Genomic DNA, 26,156 nt, shown 5'->3' with positions numbered 1-26,156 from the left:
TCACGCTGGTCCTAGATTTTATTTCCCTCGGACATAAAATATCTTTTCTCATTATTGGTTTCAAGTTACTAGCATAAACACATCTTCAAGAGACAGGAACAAAACGCATTATAAAGTTTTCATGATTGAATATGCCAACTTGGCAGTTTACGCTCTAGTCGTTCTGAGCTTGTCTTTTGGTATAAAACAGCACTTTCGGGTCGTGCATCTGTCCTCAACCGGAGCAGAGCACTCGACCAATGCACACATATCCCTATAGCGCACTCCTCAAGGTAAGACCCATTCCCTTTGGGTTTGTTTTTGTGAACTACACATGCAATGACATTAGCAGGCTGTTTCTCGGACTCTAATGGGGTACAATACACTTTGCAGGTCTCTACTAATTACCACGTGTGGAATGGAATCTTTTCCCGCACATCTCATATCGGTCCGTGACTCATATCCTAATATAGGTAAGAGTTGTTGTTTGCAATCAGCTTATGTTGTAACCCAGTAATGCAGCAGTTGGTTGGATATTAAAATACCTTATTAATCACTTGTTTTAATATTGTAGAACACTACATGAGCGCTTGTGAGAACTCTGAGAATACTCTCATTTATTGGCCAGCCGGGCCGTAAATATAACCGATGGAGGGGTGAGGATCCGTCACTAACTCATGACATTCTATCTACCACTAATTTTCCTGGCCCTTTTCCAATAATACAGTTTCCCCGTACTTTGGCACTTTCTATCATTTGTGTGTTATAGATCGTGGAAAAGACTTGGCAAAGAAGTACAGGTACCACTCTTTTTGAGGCTTGATTGTGCTCCCATAGCTAGATAATACATGTAGTTTCTACTGTACCTACATACTGCCTTCCATCGTGTTTAATGTACATTTTGTGATTTCTTCTGCTGCAGGCTATACGGTTGTTCAAGCGACGCTGGACTGGCACCTATCACATCACTTTCATGTATAGATTGGAGAGAGAGAATTCCCTTTTTTCATATTCACACGCTCTGAGGAGCGAGTAAATTGTCACATTTTAATTTACAATGAGTTTAGGGTTTCCACATTAAGGTGATACTTTGATCTTTTATTAGATGTGAGTAATTTAACAATGCTACAGCAATGTGATGCAACGTGATTATACAATGATTATTGAATCCTTCCCAGCCCTGAAGAAGTCGAGGGATATTTCCCGATAAGACGAAACACGCGTTGGCTGGATGCTCTTTGCTTTCTGTTTGAATTAAAGACAAGAATCGGATTCATTTGGACTTTCATTGACATTTGCACTCAAATTACTGGATGAACTTTCATTGAGTTAATATGACGTGTGCATAGGACTTTCGCTTTCAGTTTTGTGCAGGATTCTTCCTCCATACATTTGGGGGTTTGAGGGTGTTTCCCCCACCTACTGCACCGCACCAATAAGGAGATGAACACACTACACGCATAATCAGCTAGGCACCACCACTTCCTTTACCCTTTACACCGTCCAGCGAAGTAATCTGCAAAGAAATAGGTGTTGGACATATTCCAAGGAGTAAGTAGTCAGTCTTCCGAGTGCATACTGTGAAGGCTTAGGTGTGGGAACAGGGACCTCCTTAACCTTGAGCTATTAGCATCTGCTTGGACTCCAGGTGGTTCCGTTGAAGCTTTGCCTGCCGGTCATTATAAGGGCGGGGCTTTTGAGTATAGGCATCAGCTCTTACTCTCAATGAACTGTACTGTGGGCCTGTTTGGAAGAAGATATGATGTAATCTTGGGCTTGTAGGCTTCCTCCAGAATTGACAAATATTGGGCCCACATTGGCCCACCCAAACATACCTGTGGCTCATCCAGAGGAAAATTCCTGGAACCGGGCCTGGTTACAAGCCTCAGTGTGTGTTGCCCACCATGCCACCAGTGTAGAATGTCACACTAGGCCGCGCAGGAGACCGCTGGCCGATGAGAGAACACGCACAAACACTCCGTTCCTGGTGTGGGAGTGGCCCCTAGAGCAGTGGCATAACACAAAATTATGGCCCCCCTGCAGAATCAGACGAGGGGGTCACTAGGTATCCCATATCTCTCCAATATCCATTAGCCTTGGGCTGAATGGGGGCCCCATGAAGTGGTTGGGGTCCGCTGAAGAGTTGTGGGACCCCCTGATCTGCGGGAGCTGCAGGGGCTGTAGGGGCTTGAGTTACGCCCCTGGCCTTGAGCCGTCCACCTCCTGTTTATTTCCTCCCTCAGGCCAGGCCGGGCCACAGGTCCGTGTGATGCAGTAGCCAGTGGCGCAGGGCCAGGTGGTACACTACAGTTTCCAGGGCTTGTTCTGAGATCCATAATACCGTAAGGTGTTATCCTACTGCACACATGGTGGTGAAAGGTCTTATGTGAGCCATGTACAGACTGGGGAGGGCGAAGAGTCGTCATTGCATGTAAGCCATGCACAGAGGAGGCTGGAGGGTTTTAAACATGTTAGCCATGTTCAGAGGAAGGTAAAGGGTCTTATCTGCATTTGTTGTGTGCAGAGGAGGGCAAAGGGTCTTGTGCACAGATTAGTTTTATGCAGAAGAGGAAGAAAGCTTTACTAATGTAGTATAATGTTGTCTGTTAATCTCTTTACGTGTCGTTCCTGCACGGCCCTCTCTCTCGCCGAGCCCTGCAGAAGGGAATGTTATTAGTGTTCCGCTGTGTGGAACACATCTTGAGAACTTTGGCTGGCAGATAAAACACTCTTTGTCCTGCCAGGCCCCTCTCCCCTCTCTCCCTCTCCCCGTCTTCCCTCCCTCCATCCCAGATGGAATCTCCGGAGGCAGTGCAGGCAGTGAGCTCAGCATACTGGCAGTGCAGAGACTGAGCGCTGAGCTGGACTCAGGAGGAGAGGGAGAGAGACAGCGCCCTGGGAAGAGAGTGCCCCTCAGGTAAGAGACCTCATTCGGACATTACTAACCTTCGAGCAAAGTTCCAGGGCCCACGAGGTGCGAGACAGCGCCCTGCCAATATTATGCATGCAGGTGAGAGTCAGCACCCTGAGGGAACCGCAGCCTCTAGACTAAAGACAGCATCCTGCCAAAAGCGATTATAGCTGGCGTGTGGGAGAGAGAACCCTCTGCTAAGAGAAAGACAGCACCACGTGGAAAGAGCAAGTAAGAGCGAGCATTCAGACAGAGCGCCTCTGGATAAAACACAGCACCCTGAGGATAGCGCTATTCCAGACGAGAGACCGCAGCCTTATGGTAGAGAGCATGGAAGGCGAGAGACAGCACCCTGAGGATAGAGCTATTCCAGACGAGAGACCGCAGCCTTAAGGTAGAGAGCATGGAAGGCGAGAGACAGCACCCTGAGGATAGAGCTGTTCCAGAAGAGAGACCGCAGCCTTAGGGTAGAGAGCAAGGAAGTCGAGAGACAGCATCCTGAGGATAGAGCTGTTCCAGATGAGAGACCGCAGCCTTATGGTAGAGAGCATGGAAGGCGAGAGACAGCACCCTGAGGATAGAGCTGTTTCACAACAGAGATCGCAGCCTTAGGGTAGAGAGCAAGGAAGTCGAGAGACAGCACCCAGAGGATAGAGCTGTTCCAGAGGAGAGACCGCAGCCTTATGGTAGAGAGCATAGAAGGCGAGAGACAGCACCCTGAGGATAGAGCTGTTTCAGAACAGAGACCGCAGCCTTAGGGTAGAGAGCAAGGAAGTCGAGAGACAGCACCCGGAGGATAGAGCTGTTCCAGAGGAGAGACCGCAGCCTTATGGTGGAGAGCATAGAAGGCGAGAGACAGCGCCCTGAGGATAGAGCTGTTCCAGAAGAGAGACCACAGCCTTAGGGTAAAGAGCAAGGAAGGCGAGAGACAGCATCCTGAGGATAGAGCTGTTCCAGACGAGAGACCGCAGCCTTATGGTAGAGAGCATGGAAGGCGAGAGACAGCACCCTGAGGATAGAGCTGTCCCAGAAGAGAGACCGCAGCCTTAGGGTAGAGAGCAAGGAAGTCGAGAGACAGCATCCTGAGGATAGAGCTGTTCCAGACGAGAGACCGCAGCCTTATGGTAGAGTGCATGGAAGGCGAGAGACAGCACCCTGAGGATAGAGCTGTTCCAGAGGAGAGACCGCAGCCATATGGTAGAGAGCATAGAAGGCGAGAGACAGCACCCTGAGGATAGAGCTGTTCCAGAAGAGAGACCGCAGCCTTAGAGTAGAGAGCAAGGAAGTCGAGAGACAGCATCCTGAGGATAGAGCTGTTCCAGAGGAGAGACCGTGCAGCCTTATGGTAGAGAGCATGGAAGGCGAGAGACAGCACCCTGAGGATAGAGCTGTTTCAGAACAGAGACCGCAGCCTTAGGGTAGAGAGCAAGGAAGTCGAGAGACAGCACCCAGAGGATAGAGCTGTTCCAGCGGAGAGACTGCAGCCTTATGGTAGAGAGCATAGAAGGCGAGAGACAGCACCCTGAGGATAGAGCTGTTTCAGAACAGAGACCGCAGCCTTAGGGTAGAGAGCAAGGACGTCGAGAGACAGCACCCGGAGGATAGAGCTGTTCCAGAGGAGAGACCGCAGCCTTATGGTAGAGAGCATAGAAGGCAAGAGACAGCACCCTGAGGATAGAGCTGTTCCAGAAGAGAGACCGCAGCCTTAGGGTAAAGAGCAAGGAAGGCGAGAGACAGCACCCTGAGGACAGAACACTTCAAACTCCCCACCTTGTTGTGACCTGCCTCTCTCTCGGCTAGCGCTAGGGCGCCTTCGGGTAGCCATGCGCTCCACAAATATCCATAACGTAACATAACACTTCCAAGTAAGAAACAACACAATGAGAGTGGAGTGCCTGCACTATATGTGAGAGACAGCACCCCGAGGATAAAGGATATTCAGATAAGAGACACGACCCTGAGGAGAGAGTGCAAGGTAAAAGTCAGGCAGCACCCGAAGTGCTCTAACACTTCCAGGTAAGAGCACCTTGAGGGTGTAGCGTAGGGTAGGTGAGAGACCGCACCATATAGACAGGTAAGAGACATCACCCTGAGGATAGAGTGCAGGATAGTTCAGACAAGAACCTTGAGGAAAGAACATTTCCAGGTAAGAGGCCGCACCCTGGAGGTAAAGTGCCCCAGAGGTTAAATAATGGATTCTGAGGGGAGAGCACTCCCAGGTAAGAGACAGCACCCCAAGCACAGAGTGCCCCATGATAAGAGACAGCGCCCTGGGACGAAACGCACCTATGCGTCAGACAGGTCCCGGGGAGATTCTAGGAGTGCTCAGTGGATACAAGGTTCCAAGTTGAGAGACTGCACCCGGTGGGTAGAGTGCTTCCAAAAGCCCCTGTAGGTGGAGCGCTTCTATGTGAGAACGTCGGGTGGATCGAGAGCTTTAAGGAAAGACACAGCACCCGGTCGATAGAGTCGGAGCTCTAAGAAACAACGCCCGGTCGATGCAGAGCTCTGATTAAGAGTAGAGACAACGCCCGGTCGAGGCAGAGCTCTGATTAAGAGTAGAGACAACGCCCGGTCGATGCAGAGCTCTGGTACAGCACCCGGTCGATAGAGAACTCTGATTAAGAGACAACGGCAGGTAGACTGAGGGTTCCAAGGTGATAGCGCCCGGGTGATGAAGAGTGTTCCATACGCACCAGGTGGATAGTTTTACGGTAGGAGATAGAATCAGGAGGAGGTACTACTCCCAGGCAAGGGACAACACCTGGTCGATAGAGTGTTCCCAGGTAAGAGACTGTACCTCGGTGGATGGAAAGCGTTAAGGTAAGGCGCTGCACCGTTAGAGCTCAGTCAGGGCGCAGGTGCCACCCCGCCCGGTGGGTAAGGAGCCCCCCTGCATCACACGTGATGGGGCGAGGTGCAGGAGGTGAAGGTGCTGCGGTCCGTGGATGTGAGCACGAGGCGCTCTAGTAAACATTGGGGGAAACCAGCGCTTCTGCAGGAGATGGTTTCAGCGAGAGATTGAAACATTGGACTCTTCTGTGTAAGTGCCCAACGCCCGTTTGCACTACTCTGATCACATCTTCAGTACATTGTTTTCATTGCGTTTTCTTCTCTATTCCTATTTCCTATCTTCTAATTTGACCTCTCCTCGCTTAGCGTGTGTTCATCTCTTGTTCTTCCTCTGGTTTCCTCACTGCCTGGCCCTCGTTCGCTTACTGCCGTGTATCATATATGCTGCAAGCGGTGACGTGACTGCGCTGTGATCACACACCTGTCTCGGCCACGACGTCAGCTACTCGCCCTTTCTCTCCCTTCACGTACTGTCCATACCCTCCCAAACCTAAAGTTTTTAGGTTTGCTAAACACATCTTGGGGACATTTAGAAAGCTGCCATAGGAATGATTCCGCCCGTTGTTCACCACTGGCTTTGTGGTTCGTAAATCACATTTTCTGGCTTTCTATTTGCTAGCATTATTTGCTCTAGGCTGTCCAACTTGAGTTTGCCCCTCCCCTTGCCCAAACCTTGCTTACTGAACTTTTCCACAAACTTGCTTTCTGTAAACAGGCCTTTAAATCGTGTTCTTATCTTGTCACATTTGCGGTGTGCATTCAAAAACTTGAATGTCAAGCTCTCTCTACAGAGGGACCTTGGTGTTTACTTGTGTTTCTCTGTCTTCAAAGTGAGAACATTTATGTGACAATCCTGCTGAGTATCCATGTAAGAGGAGAGGGTGCAGGTTTTTTTGTTTCTAGCAAACACACAAAAACAAAAAAATTTACTGTGATAAGGCTTCAGAATATATCAGAATTAATACAAGTGAATGATTTTTTTAAATTCTGAATTGTGGTGGAAACAAATATTTGAATGGGATCAAAACACATCAATGCACTGTATGATGACATTTGCACACATTATTGTTTTTGTACAGTAAAACCATATTTCAGTCCAAATGTAATGGTCATTTCAATTGAAAATGTGTTGTCTGTAATGTCAGTGTGGTACCACACCATGCATGATCCACACTACCCCACTCCACTCTATTCTATTTCCTTTCACTCTATGCCACACCGCTCCATTCTACGACACAACACTCTACCTATGACAACCCACTCCACTCTACGCCCCTCCACACCAATGTACCCCAATCCACCCCACTCCATGTACCTCAATCCACTCCACAGAGTCTACCCCACTCCATTCTACTTCGCTCCACTCCACTCTACCCCTGTCCAATTTACCCCACTCCATTTCAATTTAACCCATTCCACTCCAAACTCCACTTCAAGCTATCCAACTCATCTCCACTTTAATCTATCCCACTCCCCTCAAATCTACCCCACTCCACCACAATCTAACCCACTCCAATCTGCCCCATTCAAGTCTACCACAATCTACCTCACTCCTCTCCAATCTACCACACTCCAATCTGCTCAATCTACTTCAGTCCACTCCACTCTAATCTTTCTCATTCCACCATACCACACTCCACTCCAAAAATCTACCCTACTCCATTTCACTCCAATCTACCCCACTCCACTCTAACCCATTTCCCACTTCACCCCTACCCACCCTAACCCCAATCCACCGCACCTCACTCCAATCTACCCTACTCCAATGTACCCCTCCCCAATCTACCCTGTCCCAATCTACCTCACTACTACTGACTCCACTCCGCTCCAATCTACACCACTCCAAACAACCCCACTCCAATCATCCCTCTTCAATGCACCCCACTCAAATCTGCCTCACTCCATTCCAATTTACCCTTTTCTAATCCACCCAATCTACCTCACTCCAATCCCCTAATATACCCCACTACAATGTACTCCAATCTATTTCACTCCACTCTAATCACAACTCCACTCCAAACTATCCAACTCCACTCCACCCTACTCCACTCCAACCTATCCCAATCCACTCTACCCCTATCTAACCCACTACAATCTACCCCAGTCCACTCTACCCCAATCTACTACACTCTATCCAATCTACCCCACTCCACTTTACTCCAGTCTATCACATGCTACCCAACTCTACCCCACTCCATCACAATCTAACCCACTCCACCCCAATCCATCACACTCCAATCTCTCCTACCACACTCCACCTCAAATCTACACCATCCAATCAGCCCTATTCAAATCTGACCCACTAAAATCTACTCCATTCCAATCTACTCCACTCCACTCCAATCTATCCCATCCTATCCTAATCTACCCCACTCAAGTCTACCCCACTCCACCCCACTCCATCCCAATCTACCCCATACCACTCTATTGAATCCACTCCAATGTACCCCAATCCACCCCACTCCAATGTACCCCAATTCAATCCACCCCACCCCACTCTGTTTTACTCCACTCCAATCCACTACAATCGACCCCGGTACAATGTACCCCACTCCATTCCAATTTACCCCACTTCACTCCAAAGTCCACTGCAATCTATCCAACTCCTCTCCACTCTAGTCTACCCCACTCCACTCAAATCTACCCCACTTCACCACAATCTACCCCACTCCAATCTACCACAACCTGCCCCACTCAAATCTACCTCAATCTACCCCATGCCACTCCAATCTACCACAATCTGCCCCACTCAAATCTACCACAATTTACCCCATGCCACCCCAATCTACCACACTCCAATCCACCCAATCTGCCCCACTCCACTTTAATCTACTCCACTATACCACACTCCACTCTGCCCAAATATACCCCAGTCCATTTCACCCCAATCTACCCCACTCCACTCAAATCAACCTCATTCCACTCCAATCTAACCAATTTTACCCGTAACTATCCCACCCCAAACCTCCCCACCCCACTCCAATCTACTCCACCCCGCTCCACCCCTATCTACCCAACTCCAGTCTACCCCTCCCCAATCTACCTCATCCCAATCTATTCCAATACAATTGACCCCACTCCACTCCAATCTAACGCACTTCAAATTACTCCACTCCAATCCTCCCTTTCAATCTACCTCACTCCATCCCAATTTAGCCTATTCTAATCCACACAATCTACCACACTCCAATCTGCCCAATCTACTTCAGTCCACCCCACTCTAATCTTTCTCATTCCACTACACCACACTCCACTCCAAAAATATACCCTACTCCATTTCACTCCAATCTACCCCACACCACTCAAATCTAACCCCATTCCACTCCAATCTAACCCACTTCACCCAATCTACCCTACTCCAATGTACCCCTCCCCAATCTACCCTATCCCAATCTAATGCAATCCGATTGACCCCACTCCACTGCAATCTAACGCACATCAAACTACTTCACTCCAATCATCCCTCTTCAATGTAGTCCACTCAAATCTACCTCACTCCATCCCAATCTAGCATATTTTAATCCACTCAATCTACCTCATTCCTCTCACCCCAATCAACCCCACTACACTTTACTCCAATATGTCTCACTCCACTCCAAACTCAAGTCCACTCCAAACTATCTAACGCCACTCCACCCCACTCCAATCTACCCCACTCCAATCTACCACAATCTGCCCTATTCAAATCTACCTCAATCTACCCCACTCCTCTCCAAACTCCCACACTCTAATCTGCCCAATCTACTTCGCTCCACTCCACTCTAATCTTTCCCACTCTACTATACCACAATCCACTCCAACATCTACCCTACTCAATTTCACTCCAATCTACCGCACTCCACTCAACTCTACCCCATTCCACTCCACTCTAACCCACTTTACCCCTACCCATCCCACCCCAATCCACTGTACCCCACTCCAATCTACCCCACTCCACCCCAATCTACTCTTCTCCAATCTACCCCTCCCCAATATACCCCATCCCAATATACCTCACTCCTACTGACCACACTCCACTCCAATCTACCGCACTCCAAACAACCCAACTCCAATCATCCCTCTTCAATGTACCCCACTCAAATTTGTCTCACTCCATTCCAATTTACCATATTTTAATCCACCCAATCTACCTCACCCCACTCCCCCAATCTACCACCTACACTGTACTCCAACCTATTTCACTCCACTCTAATCACAACTCCACTCCAAATTATCTAACTCCACTCCACCCTACTCCACGCCAACCTACCTCAATCCACTCTACACCTATCTAACCCATTCTAATCTACCCAATCTTCCCCACTCCACTCTACCCCAATCTACCACACTCTATTCCACTCTATCCAATCTACCCCACTCCACTTTACTCCAGTCTATCACATGCTACCCAATTCTATCCCACTCCAGCACAATCTAACCCACTCCACCCCAATCCATCACACTCCAATCTCTCCTACCACACTCCACCTCAAAGCCACCCTACTCAAATCCACACCATCCAATCAGCCCCATACCAATCTGCCCCACTCTAATCTACTCCATTCCAATCTACTCCACTCCATTCCAATCTACCCCATCCTACCCTAATCTACCCCACTCCAGCCTACCCCACTCTACCCCACTCCATCCCAATCTACCCCATACCACTCTATTGAATCCACTCCAATGTACCCTAATCCACCCCACTCCAATGTACCCCAATCCAATCCACCCCACTCTGTTCTACTCCACTCCAAACGACCCCTGTCCAATATACCCCACTACATTCCAATTTACCCCACTTCACTCTAAAGTCCACCACAATCTATCCCACTCCTCTCCACTGTAGTCTACCCACTCCACTAAAATCTACCCCACTCCACCACAATCTACTCCACTCTACCACAATCTGCCCTACTCAAATCTACCACAATCTACCCCACTCTACTCCAATCTACCACACTCCAATCCGCCCAATCTTCCCCACTCCACTTTAATCTACTCCACTATACCACACTCCACTCTGCCCAAATATACCCCAGTCTGTTTCACTCCAATCTACCCCACTCCACTCAAATTGACCCCATTCCACTCCAATCTAACCCATTTCACCCCTATCTACCCCACCCCAATCCTCCCCACCCCACTCCAATCAACTCCACCCTGCTCCACCCCATCTACCCAACTCCAGTCCACACCTCCCCAATCTACCCCATCCAAATCTATTCCACTTCAATTGACCCCACTCCACTCCAATCTAACACACTCCAAACTACTCCACTCTAATCATTCCTCTCAATCTACCTCACTCCATCCCAATTTAACCTAATCTAATCAACACAATCTACCTCATTCCACTCACCCCAATCCACTTGACTCCATCTCACTCCAATCTATCCTACCACGCTCCACCCCAAACCACCCTATTCCAAACTATCCCATCCAATCAGCCGCACTCCAATCTATCTCACGCTAATCTACCCCAATCTACTCCACTCCAATCTACCCCACCCTATCCTAATCTACCCCATTCCAGTCTACCTCACCCCATCCAAATCTACCCCACACCACCCTATCCAACTCCACTCCAATCTACGCCACTCTAATATACCCCACTCCACTTTGAAATACCCCACTCCAAACAAACCCACTCCTATCTATCTCACTCCAATCTGCACCACTCCACTTCAATCCACTCCACTTTAAACTACCCTACCTGAATCCACATGATCTTTCTCACTTCATTCTACTCCTCTCCCATCTACCCAACTCCACTCCAATCTACCTTGTTCTAATCTACCCCACTCCACTCTTGTCTTCCCCAATCCACTTCACTCTATTCTTACACAATCTACCCAACTCCACTCCAATCTACCCCAATATATCCCACTCCACTCTACCAAGATTTACCACACTCCAGCCTTCCCCACCCCACTCCAATCTGCTCATTTTTACCCCAGTCTACCCCAATTCAATCTATCCCACTCCCCCACTCCAATCTACCTCAATCTTCTCCACTCTAGTCGACTCAACTTCACTCCAATCTATCTCACTCTAACCCAATCTATCCCACTCCAAACTACCCCACCCTATACCACTCTACCCCACTACACTCTAATCTACCTCACTCACCCAATCTACCCCAAATCCATTCCATTCTTCCCAACTATAATCCGCCCAAACTACCCCACTCCACTGCACTTTTTCCAACTCCATTCCTGTCTACACTACCACACTCCACTCTAATCTGCCCCAATCCACCCCACTCCACTTCAATCTACCTCAATTTATCGAACTCCACTGTACCCCAATCTACCGCAATCTACCCTACTACTATCTACCCCAATCTACTCCCCATCAATCTACCCAACTCCACCCCAATCTACCCCAATTCAATCTACCCAACACCAATCTACCACACTAATCTAACCAACTCCCCCACTCCAATCTACCCTATCTAGCCCATTCCACCCCACTTCAATCTACCCCAATCAGCACCCATTACACTCTAGGCCAATCTACCCTACTCCACTCTACCCTAATCTACCCCATTCCACTGTACTCCAATTTACCCCTCTCCAATCTACCATACTCCACTCTATGCCACAAATTTTTAGCCATGCTGAACAGCAGTCACACTGGTTTACATAATGGTTAAAACACATTGCCATAACCAATAGCTCTTGAGTAGGTGGGACCTATTAGCTTTGCCAGTGCTTGTTTCTCTCTCTGTTTCCCTGTTATGTCTCCCTTCTTTTTCTGGGCTGGTCTTCTGCCTTCATTGTCTCTCCTTTTCCTTCGTTATCTCTCACATCCTGTTATTTTCTTTCCCCAATCCTCAATTCTTCCCACATCTCAGCTCTTCCCTCTCTTTCTACCCCCTCTGTATCTCATATTCGCCCTTACATCATTGTATTATTTTATGTCAGTCCTCACCTTTATTGTCTTCTTTCACTTTCTCTGTATCTCCTTCCGGTCTCCTCACATCTTGATGTTCTTGATCTCTCTCTCTCTTAAGTGCCCTCTTTGTTCTCCTCCGCCCTTTCTAATATCTCTTGTCTCCTTTACTATGCTTCTATCTCCCTCTACTTTATTTTTATATCATGGGTACTTACTACATTTTCCCAGGGGCCAAAAAGTTCAGCCTGTGATGTGACAGAGGATCGCATTGATGCCAACGGGGTGGCAGTCAGGCAGGTGGGATTTGGGGGGATTGGCGGTAAAGTGGTGTAGGGTAAGGAAAGCATATACATCTAGTGGCTGAACTGAACAATGTGAAACCAGAAAACCTGAGATTAGTCCCGGCTTCACCACTTTACCAAATTGTGTGATCCTAGGAAATTATTTTATATCGTCTTCTATCCTTTTTCTTTATTATCTCATATTTGGGACCCTCAAAATACACGTCTTCAGGTTGTTCGCTGTACAAAACCTTCTCCTGTGTTTAATTTAATACACTATAATGTTGTTCATGTATAATAGCAACCCCGGACACCAAACAACTGACTTGCCTGTTTAGTTCACTATTGGCATTGTTGCCAGGATGGGGGGAAAAATGACAATTCCTCAATTAACATATAGAGAGAATCAGGATTTTATTAAAGACAACGGATGCTAACATTATGTAATAATCCTTTTATTGCTGCCCACATGCAGCCCTTTAAAGAACATGTTACATCATAAATTAAGCATTCCATAAGAACATAGCACATTATATAACATTGTGGTAACTAAGCATCATCCTCTTAGAGCTGCGACGAAAATATGGAATCTGTTTATTTGATGTCCTCCTCTCTAATTGCATTTGATAAGGAGGAGATTTTCACAGAGACAAAGTGTCTGGAAAGAATGGAAAGAAATCAGGAAACAAAAGTGGATGCATTCGACTAATCTGCTGCTTTTACAATATCAGGGTGCCGATTCCGATCCAATAAAAATTTTCCCCATACGACTCGTAATCGTATTTTTTTCCGTACGAATCGTACAAGGACCGTCCATTCGGTGAAGTACGATTCGTATGTGAAAAATACATACGAATCGTATCTGGAAAATTCCCCGACACGTCCTCGTATCGGGAAAAGTCCCCGACACGTCCCCGGACATTTTTATGTACAGTTCGTAAAAAATAAGTCCGAGCGCGCAAGTACGATCCGTCCCGTCCGTCCGAATGTACAACCGTATGGAAAAAGCCCCGTACAGAGCGAACGCTATACCACTCATGTACACGTTTAAACATGTGCCCGAATACGAGTCTCACAGCCCCCCATGCCCCCGCATATGTTAGCACCGTACCCCCGTATGTCAGCACCGTACCCCTTATGTCCGGACTGTACCCCAGCCCCCTACGTGTACGTGCCATACCCCAGCCCCGTCCCACAGCCCCGTGCCTGTACACACCGTACCCCAGGCCCGTACACCAGCCTCGTGCCTGTATGCACCGTACCCCAACACCGTACCCCAGCCCCGTGCCTGTACGCACCGTACCCCAGGCCCGTACACCAGCCCCATGGCTGTACGCACCGTACCCCAACACCGTACCTCCGCCCCGTGCCTGTACGCACCGTACCCCAGGCCCGTACACCAGCCCCATGCCTGTACACACCATACTCCAGGGCTGTACCCCAGCCCCGTGCCTCTACGCACCGTACCCCAACACCGTACACCAGCCCCGTGCCTGTATGCACCGTACCCCAGGCCTGTACCCCAGCCACGTGCCTGTACGCACCGTATCCCAACACCGTACACCAGCCCCGTGCCTGTACGCACCGTACCCCAGGCCCGTACCCCAGCCACGTGCCTGTATGCACCGTATCCCAATACCGTACACCAGCCCCGTGCCTGTACGCACCGTACCCCAGGCCCGTACCCCAGCCCCGTGCCTGTACGCACCGTACCCCAGGCCCGTACATCAGCCCCGTGCCTGTACACACTGTACCCCAGGCCCGTACCCCAGCCCCGTGCCTCTACGCACCGTACCCCAACACCGTATACCAGCACCATGCCTGTACGCACCATACACCAACACCATACACCAGCCACGTTCCTGTACGCACCGTACCCCAACACCGTACCACAGCACCTTCAACCAGCATCGCGCATGTACGCACCTTACCTACGCGAAAAAGACTCGTACCGAACCCGGACACTGTAAAACAGCACAAGGAGGCTCAATTCGACTTGCACAACAACACGTCTACATGACAAAATACAGCTAAATGACTGACCTTGCACATCCAAACAGGCAAACAGAGGCCCAACCCCACAACCACCTCTCATAACACACCCACCAAAAATTCAAACACAGCCACACCCAAAAATGGACCAATAAAAAGGGCCCACACACACAAATCATGAGCCTTTGCAACAGACCCACTGCTGCCAGACCCCACAGACAAACAACTGCACCTTACCAACACCTTAACTACACCTCAACTTACACACCTTCACACAACCTCCTTCACAAACACCCCCTCTCCACATTCACCCACACACCGTCACATTCACACCCACACACCCACAACCATCTACACCCACACCCCACACCATGCCCACAGACAAGAATCCAAAGTTCACAAGGGAGGAGCTAGACATCCTTGTCAACAAAATCATCAGAGTCGAGCCACAGCTCTTTGGAACATTGGTCAGACAGACCAGCATAGCTGCAAAATCAGCCATGTGGCAGAGGATCGTCGATCGGTTGAATGCTGTTGCACCCATCAGAAGGACCAGGCATGAATGCCAAGCCAGGTGGTACGATCTGCGGAGGTCAGTCCGGCGCAAAATGAGTGACGAATATGCCCAGAGTAACATCACTGGAGGTGGGCTGCCCCGCAGACTGGTACACTACCATCCCTGGGAGGAGAAGGTGATGCGCACGCTGCCGCCGGTGGGAGTACAGAGTCGAAGGAGTCGCAGAGCCTGGTGAGTACACAAACCACTGAGCTAACATGGGGGAAACGGCATCCACACCCCAACTACAACAAATGCACGCAACTACCCCCAAGCCCTCACCGGACACAACCACACTAAAAAACCACGCAACTGCCACTAACGTCTAAATGCCCCATTCACAAAGCAAGGCCATGCCATGTCCCAGGCTACACAAAACACAAAACAAAGACTGGCTGTCTGCAATGCTTGGCGGGTGGTGCTCACAAAACACATTGTGCAACTCAGAAGCAGACACCAATGCCCTCAGCCCATATGGCCTAGGTACATACCCATGCACCATGCTCAATGCACAGGGACTGGCCAAGTACTGAAAAGGTAGCTGACACTTGGCTCTGCTGTAGCCAGCACAAGGCCCCTCCTGTGACCACTGTACACCCAAACACCAACTCCACAAGGTCAGATACCTAGCACAGGAACTCACACTCACTGTCATGCCAGCATGCACCATGAGGGGACAGACACATCACCTGGGAGACCCAATGCCAACTCACACTACACCCAACAGCAGGCCCGGCCACACCCCCCCCTTACACAAGCACACACCCCCGGGGCAGCCAACGGATTTACCTACTCTCACAATGGACATGTGACACAACAAGAACAATCCATAGCCAAATAAGCATCCTAGGCAAAATTCCACTGGTCAAACACTCAGGAGAAAATATCAATCTGTCCCACGCAACATACCCATCCCCAAGTGTCCATTGAGAGGAATGCCAGGCACATCCAACTACCTTGAGGAACTGTGCCAACTTGAATATGTATGAAACATGGATGTCACATGAAACAGCATTTACATTGTCTCTCTCTCACACACAGGGCAACGTCATGGATCTCCCCCAACACTGGGGGGGAACAATCACAGTCCCAGGCTCGGCGTGAAGATGATCCCACCGGCAGCGTCGACTCTCACCACTCCGTGGATGACCCCAGCCAACCTGGCCCCTCTGGTGCCCAAGCCCCTGCAGCACCTGCTTCAGGTACATCTGGGCCAACCATCACCCCCATTCCTGCCACATCCCTGGAAACACCCAGGAGCCCTGATCGCACTAAACAACACAGCCAGTCTGACCAGGAGGGACAAGGTCTCCGGGCACCCAGGAGGAGGCAGCCAACCCTGCAAATGCCATCCCTCAGGGGTCCCGTAGACCCGATGTGCCCACAACGGCAGGCCCGGCTCGTGTGGTCAGGGGTGGTGGGAGTGGAGGCAGGCGGAGGCGAGAACCTGAGCAGCCAGCTGAGGGAACCGGTATGTCACACATAAGCCACATACTGGACGCATACCGGCGTGACACCAGGGGCATCAGCCAGGTAGTGGAAAACCTCACAGACATCAAGGGGACCCTCGATGAGATGAAGAACATGCAGGCCGAGCAACATGCCAGTCAACAGCAACACCAAGGACGGATGGAGGCAAGACTGGCTGAGCTCCTGGAGGTGCAAACGGACATGAGCCGTTCACTCCGTCAGATCGCCGACAACATGGGCAACCCTCTCTGTGCCACCAGGCGATGAACAACACCAGCCACAGGGAGGGAGGAGGAGGAGGATTGCTCCGATGAAGCATCACAAGCATTGTCAAGGCCTGCATCTGAGGGTCCCCCAGGGAAGGTGGGTCGTCCACGGAAAAGACCGTGAGAGGCAGCGTACCATCCACATCTCCCAGGTCACCTGGCCTGGCACCTGGACCTCTGGCGCAACAGCAGCACCTCATCCAATGACATTCTCTGCCACATGGACTTGCTGGTCACAGTCTGACCAATGATGACCAACACTGTGGTCTGGACTCTGATGACTTCCAATGACAAGGATCCCATCTCCCCCTGTGAACTTTGGATTCTATGGACACTGTATAGCACCAACTTGTCCCCACTAAACACGCCCCCCACTGACAATAAATCTTAAACTCTCTACCTATATGTTGCAGTTATTTAGCATGTGTCCACAACCTACATGTAGGGAAATGTCAAACTATGCCTGAGTGTTTAACTAACTCCAGCCATCCATACCCTGGGAGCTGAGTCTGGTACAGGACACACCTGGGTCACAATGTATCATCCTAAACAGACATGGAGCACAATACTCACCCGTGATGGCCCCATGCTGCTGAGGGGGGGATTCAAATGCTGTGCGGACAGACAAATTGGGAAGAGGAACAATTAATGCATAGAGGACATGGCTCATGTGGATGTTGCCAGGGAGGGAGTAGCAGGTACGTCTTGGCAGGTGTGCAAAACATGTCCTGCATGCTGTAGTATGGTGGATGTGAAGAATGGTGGCCAGGGCAAGGTTGGATGCAGGGAGATGGCCCAACGGGGTCTCGGCTGATAGACGTACAAGGTTGGTTTGGGGTCTGGGGTTGGGGCCTGCCTCATGAGTGTTTGCGGGGAGTGTGAAGGTCATCCGGCAGCACCCAGTGATCCATTGCAGCTATCTCTGGTGGACGGTGATGTGGCTGGGGCACAGGATGTTGAAGCAGAGGTGTGCAGATGCCCCCTGGATGTGGACAAGTTTCCTGTGAATTTGGATGTACTTGCTCCGTATAGGGAAGGGCAGTATTTGACACGGATGTTGTTGTGGACCTGGGGGATGGCCTGTCTGTCCGTGGAGTGGATCTATCTGTGGATCATGTGCATAATGCCGAGTGAGTTTCGGCCTGAGGTACAGATGCTTGAGATTAGCATGGCAAATGTGAGCCAGCAATACATGATGCACACCATCTTGTGTGCGTGGCCACTGTGTGCTTGTGCAGGTGTCTTGCGTGTGGGACACAACCAGTTGACCCAGCTGTAAGGGGACAATCCTCAGATTATTACCTCAGTCCTGTACCATTCCAGCCTCAGCTTGCTGCTGTACAGCCATTCATCAATGGATGACATGCATTCTTGAATATTGGAACTGGCAATGTTGGCGTCTTTGGTGAGGGTGAGTAGCACTTGGCTGTCAATGGCATACGAGCTGATGAGGAGTTGCTGTGCGCATGCCATGGGGGATAGGGTAGTCCTGGACACAGGTAGATTGACACGCTCAGAGATGATACTTGGGCCATGTGCCATATGATGACACCATACTACATGCTGAAGGCTTGACTCCCACTCCCATGTACTTGCTGTGGTAGAGCGCCGGTGGGGAGTAGGTGGGACATGACCTGGTTGGTGTGACAGGGCCTGGCATGCGTGGCAGTGCTGTGTAGGCAGTTGGAGTGGCACACTCATCATGCAAAGCTGCTGTGTGTGTACTTAGGGTATGCCTGAGAGCATGCGGCAGATTTGCGGATGGACATTGCTTGGAGTGTGGCTGCAACATCAGACTGTAGTGTGATGTGGGTCATGCAAGGACATGAAGGTCACGCAATGTGCACGTTGCATGCGCTGACGGTCCATCCTTTGGCACCGTGTGACCGCAACAGTGGCACAGACAAGATGATGACAGGCCAAATGAATGGGTGGAGGGAGGAAGGGAGGATCATCTTGGAGGCATGTGTGTTGCCGAATCCGGATACTTTCTGTGCCCTTGCTGCTGGGGCTGCATCAGCATGCGGCATGTCCTTGAAAATATGCCACAAGTTGCACCAAAACACAAAGATGTCAGAAAGGACAACTGCAACAGGCGTATGTACATGAAGGAGTGTGTGCTTTTCCATGGCACACACAGACACAATGGATGCACAATAACCTAAGATGACTGACACAGGACCATGAAATCGAAGGCCGAGATGTGCACAGGAGACACACCCTCAGCAGGCGTTGATTGCCCCTTGTGGGGACCGACAAGCCCAAATACATACACAAACATGGACTTCATGCACAATAGACAATTGAATCCATGAGTAACTGCATGCATGTTGCAAAACTACACATAGACTCATATTCCCAATCTTTGACAACTATGCCAGAGATGCCGCATGCAAAGTGGCAAGAGACCTGCATTGAGTGAGATGAGGCACCTTGGAGGGTGAGGAACACCTTTATTACATAGGCTCACACCACGGGACTTGCATCAATCTGAACAGACTCACAGATCTTTTGCCTGAACATGTGGGAGCTAAACTGGGCACCCGCTTCACAACACAGAGGCTGTAAATCCATTGAACTGGCACACAAGTGAAGTGTGTGAGCCAAACACCCCCTGCTGCACACAGAGAGGCTGCAATTCCCCATTGAGCCTGTCATGGGGATGTCCCACACTTTGTCCACCTGTAGCATCCTGTATGTTGCCAGGGTAGTTTTACACACATTGATGCCTTCATCAGAATCCACAGTCCCATTACAGATGACTGTCACGAAGTGTGACTATCAAGTCATGTGAGTCATGCTACATGTCATGTGCCCCATGGTGAGTCGACATGTATGCATAGTGACCCTACATGCATAGGAGCAGGGCACACACATTACAAACACCTACCACACCCAAAAGGGCTTGTAGCAATCCTCACACAAAATGACTACTCACCATGTCCGTGCATGGAACGCTGATTCAGCACACGTTGCAATACCCATGAGCAATAGCAGGAGGACAACCATGACACAAGCAGACAGCATGCACAAGTACCTGGGGAAGACAGACACACAAGAAGTCAGCCAAAACATTCTCATCCGCATGCATGGTCATTTACCCTACAGGAATAAGTGTGTCACCATGCTACTTGAAAATTGAGTGTCTCAGCTACAATGCGTTGAATGACATCATCACCCGAGGGACACATCTGAACACACCTCTAAGGCACTTAGCAGACAGTCAGCTGGACACACACATAGCAACACATGCCACACAAGGCTCCAAGCGTGCACACTCAGACACAGGGACTCACCATTATGAGAAGAAGTTGCGGATGAGCTGACTTCGGATGTCCTTCTCCTCCTCCTCGTCACTTGCCTCGTGACCAAGCCCTTCATCCTCCACGGGTGGATGTTCCTGCTCATCCGGATCCAGGATGAGTGGCACAGCTTTCTCCACTGCCATGTTGTGCAGCATGCAGCACACGAGGAAGATTTTGCAGACCTTCACCGGTGCATATGGGAGAGACCGCCTGTCTTGTGAAGGCAGCGAAATCGGCTCTTCAGGAGTCCAAACATTCTCTCAATCACTCGCCTGGTCTGCCCATAACGGTGATCTGCAGCAGTTCTGGGGTTGCGGAGAGGCGTCATCAGCCATGGCATGTTGGGATAGCCAGAGTCCCCTACATGGAAACATCATGTGAAGAAGTGGGTCAGGAGATGACGTAGGATACAAAGATAGCACTAAACACAGGACAAACAGAGGATACCCACCAACAAGACATGCTCGTTCGTTGTGCAGCCGCTGCATCATTTCTGGCACCCTGCTACGCCTCATGATGTAGGCATCGTGTGCTGACCCTGGAAAACGTGCACAGACATGGGAATAAGCATGTTAGCAAGACACACCACAAGGGCATTAATAGAGTGATAATGTTTACGGTTGCGAAAGGCTACCTCCTGTGCCTGTGGTGTACAAAAGCCACATGTGTCCCATCAATGGCCCCAATGACATGGGGCATCCCTCCCAGGGCATAGAACTCACCCTTGACACCTGTCAACAGCTCACGAGTCGGGAAATGGATGAATTCATCCATGTGCTGCAACATGGCTTCTAAAACATCATGCAGGACACGGCTGAACATGGTTTGTGACATGCCACCAACATCAGCTATGGTGAATTGAAACGTACCCGTGGCAAAAAAATGTAGGGCTGCCATCACCTTCATCTTGGGGGTCAGCGCAGTAGGATACCTGTGTCGCGGTTGGAGGTGTGGTTCCAGCCTCGCGGTTAAGTTCTTAATCAACTGTTGCGAGAAGCGGTAGCATCTGATGCAGTCACGTTCCCTCATGGCACCCAAATCTGGCATTGGTCTGGGTAGGGGCGGTGCCCTGCATTAAATCAGAAGGAATGATGAAGGGTGAGTACATGATGACATCTAGGTCAATGAACTGAGCACTTGCTACGCTGCTACTACACATCAGCTAAATTCAGAGTATGGTCTGTGCAATACCTCCCAGACACATCTGCTATCCAGGTGATACCCCTACGAAGACACAGCTACACCCATTGATTGTCAAATTCTACATTACATGCCCTGGAACTAGCTATGTGCCAGTGTAAGTGAACAGCCAGACACATCACAGGAGTAACATACATCCACATATCTGCATTCCAAGGATGACATCTCATACAGACAGCTGGCGGCCAGCTAGACGCACAGGTCACATGTCATCATTAATGTACAGATCACACACATTACAATGAAGGGGTACACGTGAGTAATGGAAACACAGACATGGAGACATCGCAGATATGTCCTCATTTAAAACAACCATCATGTTCGGAGCATCCAGACACACGTTACGTGTGATGCCACATGTGGCATGTTGTGCGTATATGTGCGACATGCACATATACACACAGACACATGTTGGATGCAGAAACAGCAGATGCAGTTGACGGACCAGCAACAGCAAGCTCATGGGAACACATGACACACATGACATAGTCACATCGGGGCATGCTGGCAGTTAGATGTCAGGTGGTAGTGTCACAGTCCCTGGCACCATAGGACAGTTGTGGGTGTTGTTGACTGTGCCATTCCAGTGATGCAGTGCTTGACATGTTTGTACTACATGCACACATGTGCAAAGTGGGAAGGAGAAGTGTGTACATAGTGCCCCATCACACATGACATTGGGACACAGGTCCTCACACATCTATTGTGATAACACATGATGAGACATGTGAGATATCATATCACTGCCTGACACGCATTGTCCCTGCACATGAAGGACTGCACTGACAATCACTTGATGTACAGCCTTGTGCGAGTCTGAGACCTCCATTTTTGTGAGCACCTACTATCCCCATTGTAAGCTGTGAAACGCACCGGACACACGCTCTGAGGGCTTGTGTGCGGTTGTGTCACTATATTGGGGACAGTCGTAAGAATACGCGTGTGTGTACGGACGGTACACACACGCGTACACACTCATCGGACACACACGCAGGCGCGGTGCGTCCATTGTGGCATGGAGGCGTTGCCCCCCCGCCCCTGCCGGCGCATACAGCTCCCTCGGCGTCTATAAACGCCGAGGGTGAACTGACAATGCATGTCAGTCAGCATGAGGTCGGACCGTGGGCGGTCCGGCGTCATGTTGACTGACATGCATTGTCAGACAAGCCAGGGTAAGCCAGCACAAGTGCGCATGAGTGGGCATGGTAAACTCACATTTGGCCGTGCCCAGTCATGCGTACTTGTGTTTTTACTGCCTTGTGCATGCCCATTATGAGCCCCTCGGTCTCCTAATGTGCAGGGGTTGGGCGAAGCGTAAGCATTGCCCTCAGCCAATCCTGGGGCTGCAGCAGCGCCATGATTGGCTGAGGGGTTGCCACTCCAGTGTGCTGATGACGGTGTTCCTGTTTGAAGGCGACAGAGACACCAACGCGGACCAGGAGCAGAGGCGGTTGGCTCATGTAAGTTTGTGTCATATTTATAATCTTATTCTCCCTCGGACCACCACAACGCGCAAACTGCTTTTGTTTTTACATGATATAAGCTATGGCCATTAGGTCTCAGTAGGCGCTATTGATGTTCAATCAATTGTGTGATGTGCTCTGTTGTCGTAAGTCACAGCTTGAGTCCAGATCTCCCGCTGCTGCCAGCTGCCTCCCCCCTCCTTTATTCCCCCTCTTCCCTCTCTGTCTCGCTCCTCCTCATTTAGTAGAGACTTTCGTGTATTTGCTTCCTTGTGAAATGATATACACTTGCTGGAAAGGTACTCTTTTGCTGAAATATTCAAATTTGACAAGGGCAGACTCAGGGTAGAGAGAAATGAAACATTCGACAAATGAAAAACAAATAACTAACTGAAACAAGGTGACCATATTGATTTATTCGCACCTAAACACATTTGTGCCACATTAGTGTTTGCCTGTGAAGCCCTACTTTTGTCGCCTCCTCGCTCTTTGCACAACCATGTTTTCCCTGGGCCGGAAAGCACACTATTCCCGGAGGTACTGAAATGCCTGCTTGTTGGGTCCGTGCATTGGGTTACAAAATGCATACTGCGGCTCTGTATACACAAACGTGGTCTTTTGAAACCATTCAGCTTACGTTTTGTAATCATAAAAGCTATGGGCATTAGGTCAGCTCAGTTACTCTCACACATTCCTTTCTGCACCCTCGTTCCCTTATGTCACTGTTTTCTTCTCGTTGTATTCCCTGGTTAACGGACTTTTCTCTCTTGCTCTGGGGGTGAAGGCCGATGATGAGAAATACACACCATGCCGGACGCCGGACCTTAACACAGTGGCAGCGCTAAGTGCCCACCACCTGCAATCAACGGTACATATTTGGCACTATAGTAGAGTCTACAGATACTTCATCCGATTATTGTTGGAGATGTACGTTCCGTACACGCACGCGTACAGGCTGGTCGTACACGTACGTGTACTACCGTAGTGTAGGTACGTGTACGACCAGTGTGTACGCGTGCGTGTACGATCAGTATGTACGCATGTGTGTAGGGTTCGTACACACGCACGCGTACACACTGATCGTACACACACACGTACACACTGATCGTACATGCACACATACACACTGGTCGTACACGTACGTGTACTACCGTAGTACAGGTATGTGTACGACCAGTGTGTATGCGTGCATGTACGATCAGTGTGTACGCATGTGTGTAGGGTCTGTACACACGCACGTGTACACACTGATCTTACACACACGCGTACACACTGATCGTACACACACGCGTACACACTGATCGTACACGCACGCGTACACACTGGTCGTACACGTACGTGTACTACCGTAGTACAGGTACGTGTACGACCAGTGTGTACGTGTGCGTGTACGATCAGTGTGTACGTGTGTGTGTAGGGTCCGTACACATGCACGCGTACACACTGATCGTACACACACGCGTACACAATGATTGTACACGCACACGTACACACTGGTCGTACACGTACGTGTACTACCGTAGTACAGGTATGTGTACGACCAGTGTGTACGCGTGTGCGTGTACGATCAGTGTGTACGCGTGTGTGTAGGGTCCGTACACACGCACGCATACACACTGATCGTACACACACGCGTACACAATGATCGTTCACGCACGCGTGCACACTGGTCGTACACATACCTGTACTACGGTAGTACACGTACGTGTACGACCAGTGCATACACGTACGCGTGTGCAACTGGTGCCGTAGGGGTACGTGTAAAACGCACCATACCTGTGTGTTTAACTTAAAATTACATAGGGGACACATGGGGGACAAGTATTCGGGCCTAAATGCATGCTTGTTGTCATGGATACCGAGGTCCCAGTTCAAATTTTTCCATCAGGTGGCCTGCAAGAGTCGGTTGGCCACTATATACAATGTTGCAAAGTGGTTGTTGACTTGACATGATGCTCTGATTTTCAAACCATCAAAACTCCCTCACTGGTGCATGTTTAAAGCGATTGGTGGAAACGTAGGATGCAAATGTGCCTGACCAATCACTTGTTACTCCTGTAAATGAAACTGCACAGCAAGGCAGATATAAGTTAGGCAGGACCCATGAGAGGGTACTTGCCTGCACAACCTTTTATTACACACCACTGCTGCTGTTTGTGCTTCCCCTGGAACCATGTCAAGGTCTGTGGAGAGGGCCCAGCCCTTCACCCATGATGAGAATGAGGCGCTGCTGGACGTCATCCTCCCACAGTACCCCAGCCTGTATGGGAGACCGGGGAGCAGGTGAGTGCTGACTCCACTACCTTTGACTGTGGCCCTTGTTTGTGACTGTCACTCCTGGCATTGTGTCCCGGTGTGACAGACATGCAATGTTGTTTAGAGGGGGTCCCCGGGGTGTGATTGACTTATGTCTCTCATGCAGAGCATGATGTAGCTCATGTGTGCACTCATCACTTGCATTGTGCATACTCTTACATTCACTGCGTAGTGCATTGCACATTCTGCAACTTTCATCCTTTTTGCAATTTAATTTCTATGTGCCTGAGTTGATTCAGTGGTCCCCCCGTTGTGTTAGGTGACTGTACCCACAGATGTGTGTGAGTTGAGTGGAGCTGTGTTGACACAGTCCAAATGATGTGTACGCCCCCTGGACATTGATGTGTGTGAATGTTCCTTGTCATGTGTGTGAGTGTGTATGTGGAGTGTTGCACCACAGCTGCATGGAGGAGGCAACAGCTCTAACCATCTGATGTGAGAAGTAAGCCGTGCTGTGCGTCTGACTTGCTGAGCTAGCACCACACCTGTGACACCCCACAGGCAAGTGGCACATGTGCAGAGTGAGGTTTGTAGTCGCTGTTGCCTATGGCAGGTGATTGTTCTGTGCCTGTGTGTGTCTGTGTACTCTGCTGAGGATACGTCAGTGGCCAGGGGCATGTGACTGCTTTGAGGTGCTGTCCATCAGCCTGGTGTTGCTTGGGATGACCAGTGTGTGCCATGATCA

The 26,156-nt window shown here is 49.8% G+C and overlaps 1 protein-coding gene across 4 annotated transcripts in view; it reads left to right on the top strand.

Annotated features, from left to right (window-relative positions):
- Positions 1–2,771: 2,771 nt before the first annotated feature.
- LOC146869311 (prolargin-like) overlaps positions 2,772–26,156 on the top strand; it is a 139,869-nt gene continuing 116,484 nt past the window's right edge. For all 4 annotated transcript variants that reach the window (XR_014979820.1, XM_085647420.1, XM_085647339.1 and 1 more), the window contains exon 1: positions 2,772–2,896. The gene's annotated coding sequence lies outside the window, so the exon portion shown is untranslated. The remainder of the gene's footprint in view (positions 2,897–26,156) is intronic.

Source organism: Triturus cristatus, chromosome 1_1 (genome assembly GCF_964204655.1).
Source record: "Triturus cristatus chromosome 1_1, aTriCri1.1, whole genome shotgun sequence".
Lineage (NCBI taxonomy): Eukaryota > Metazoa > Chordata > Amphibia > Caudata > Salamandridae > Triturus > Triturus cristatus.
Note: the sequence above shows the minus strand (reverse complement) of the source record. Positions and strands in the feature narration are given on the sequence as shown.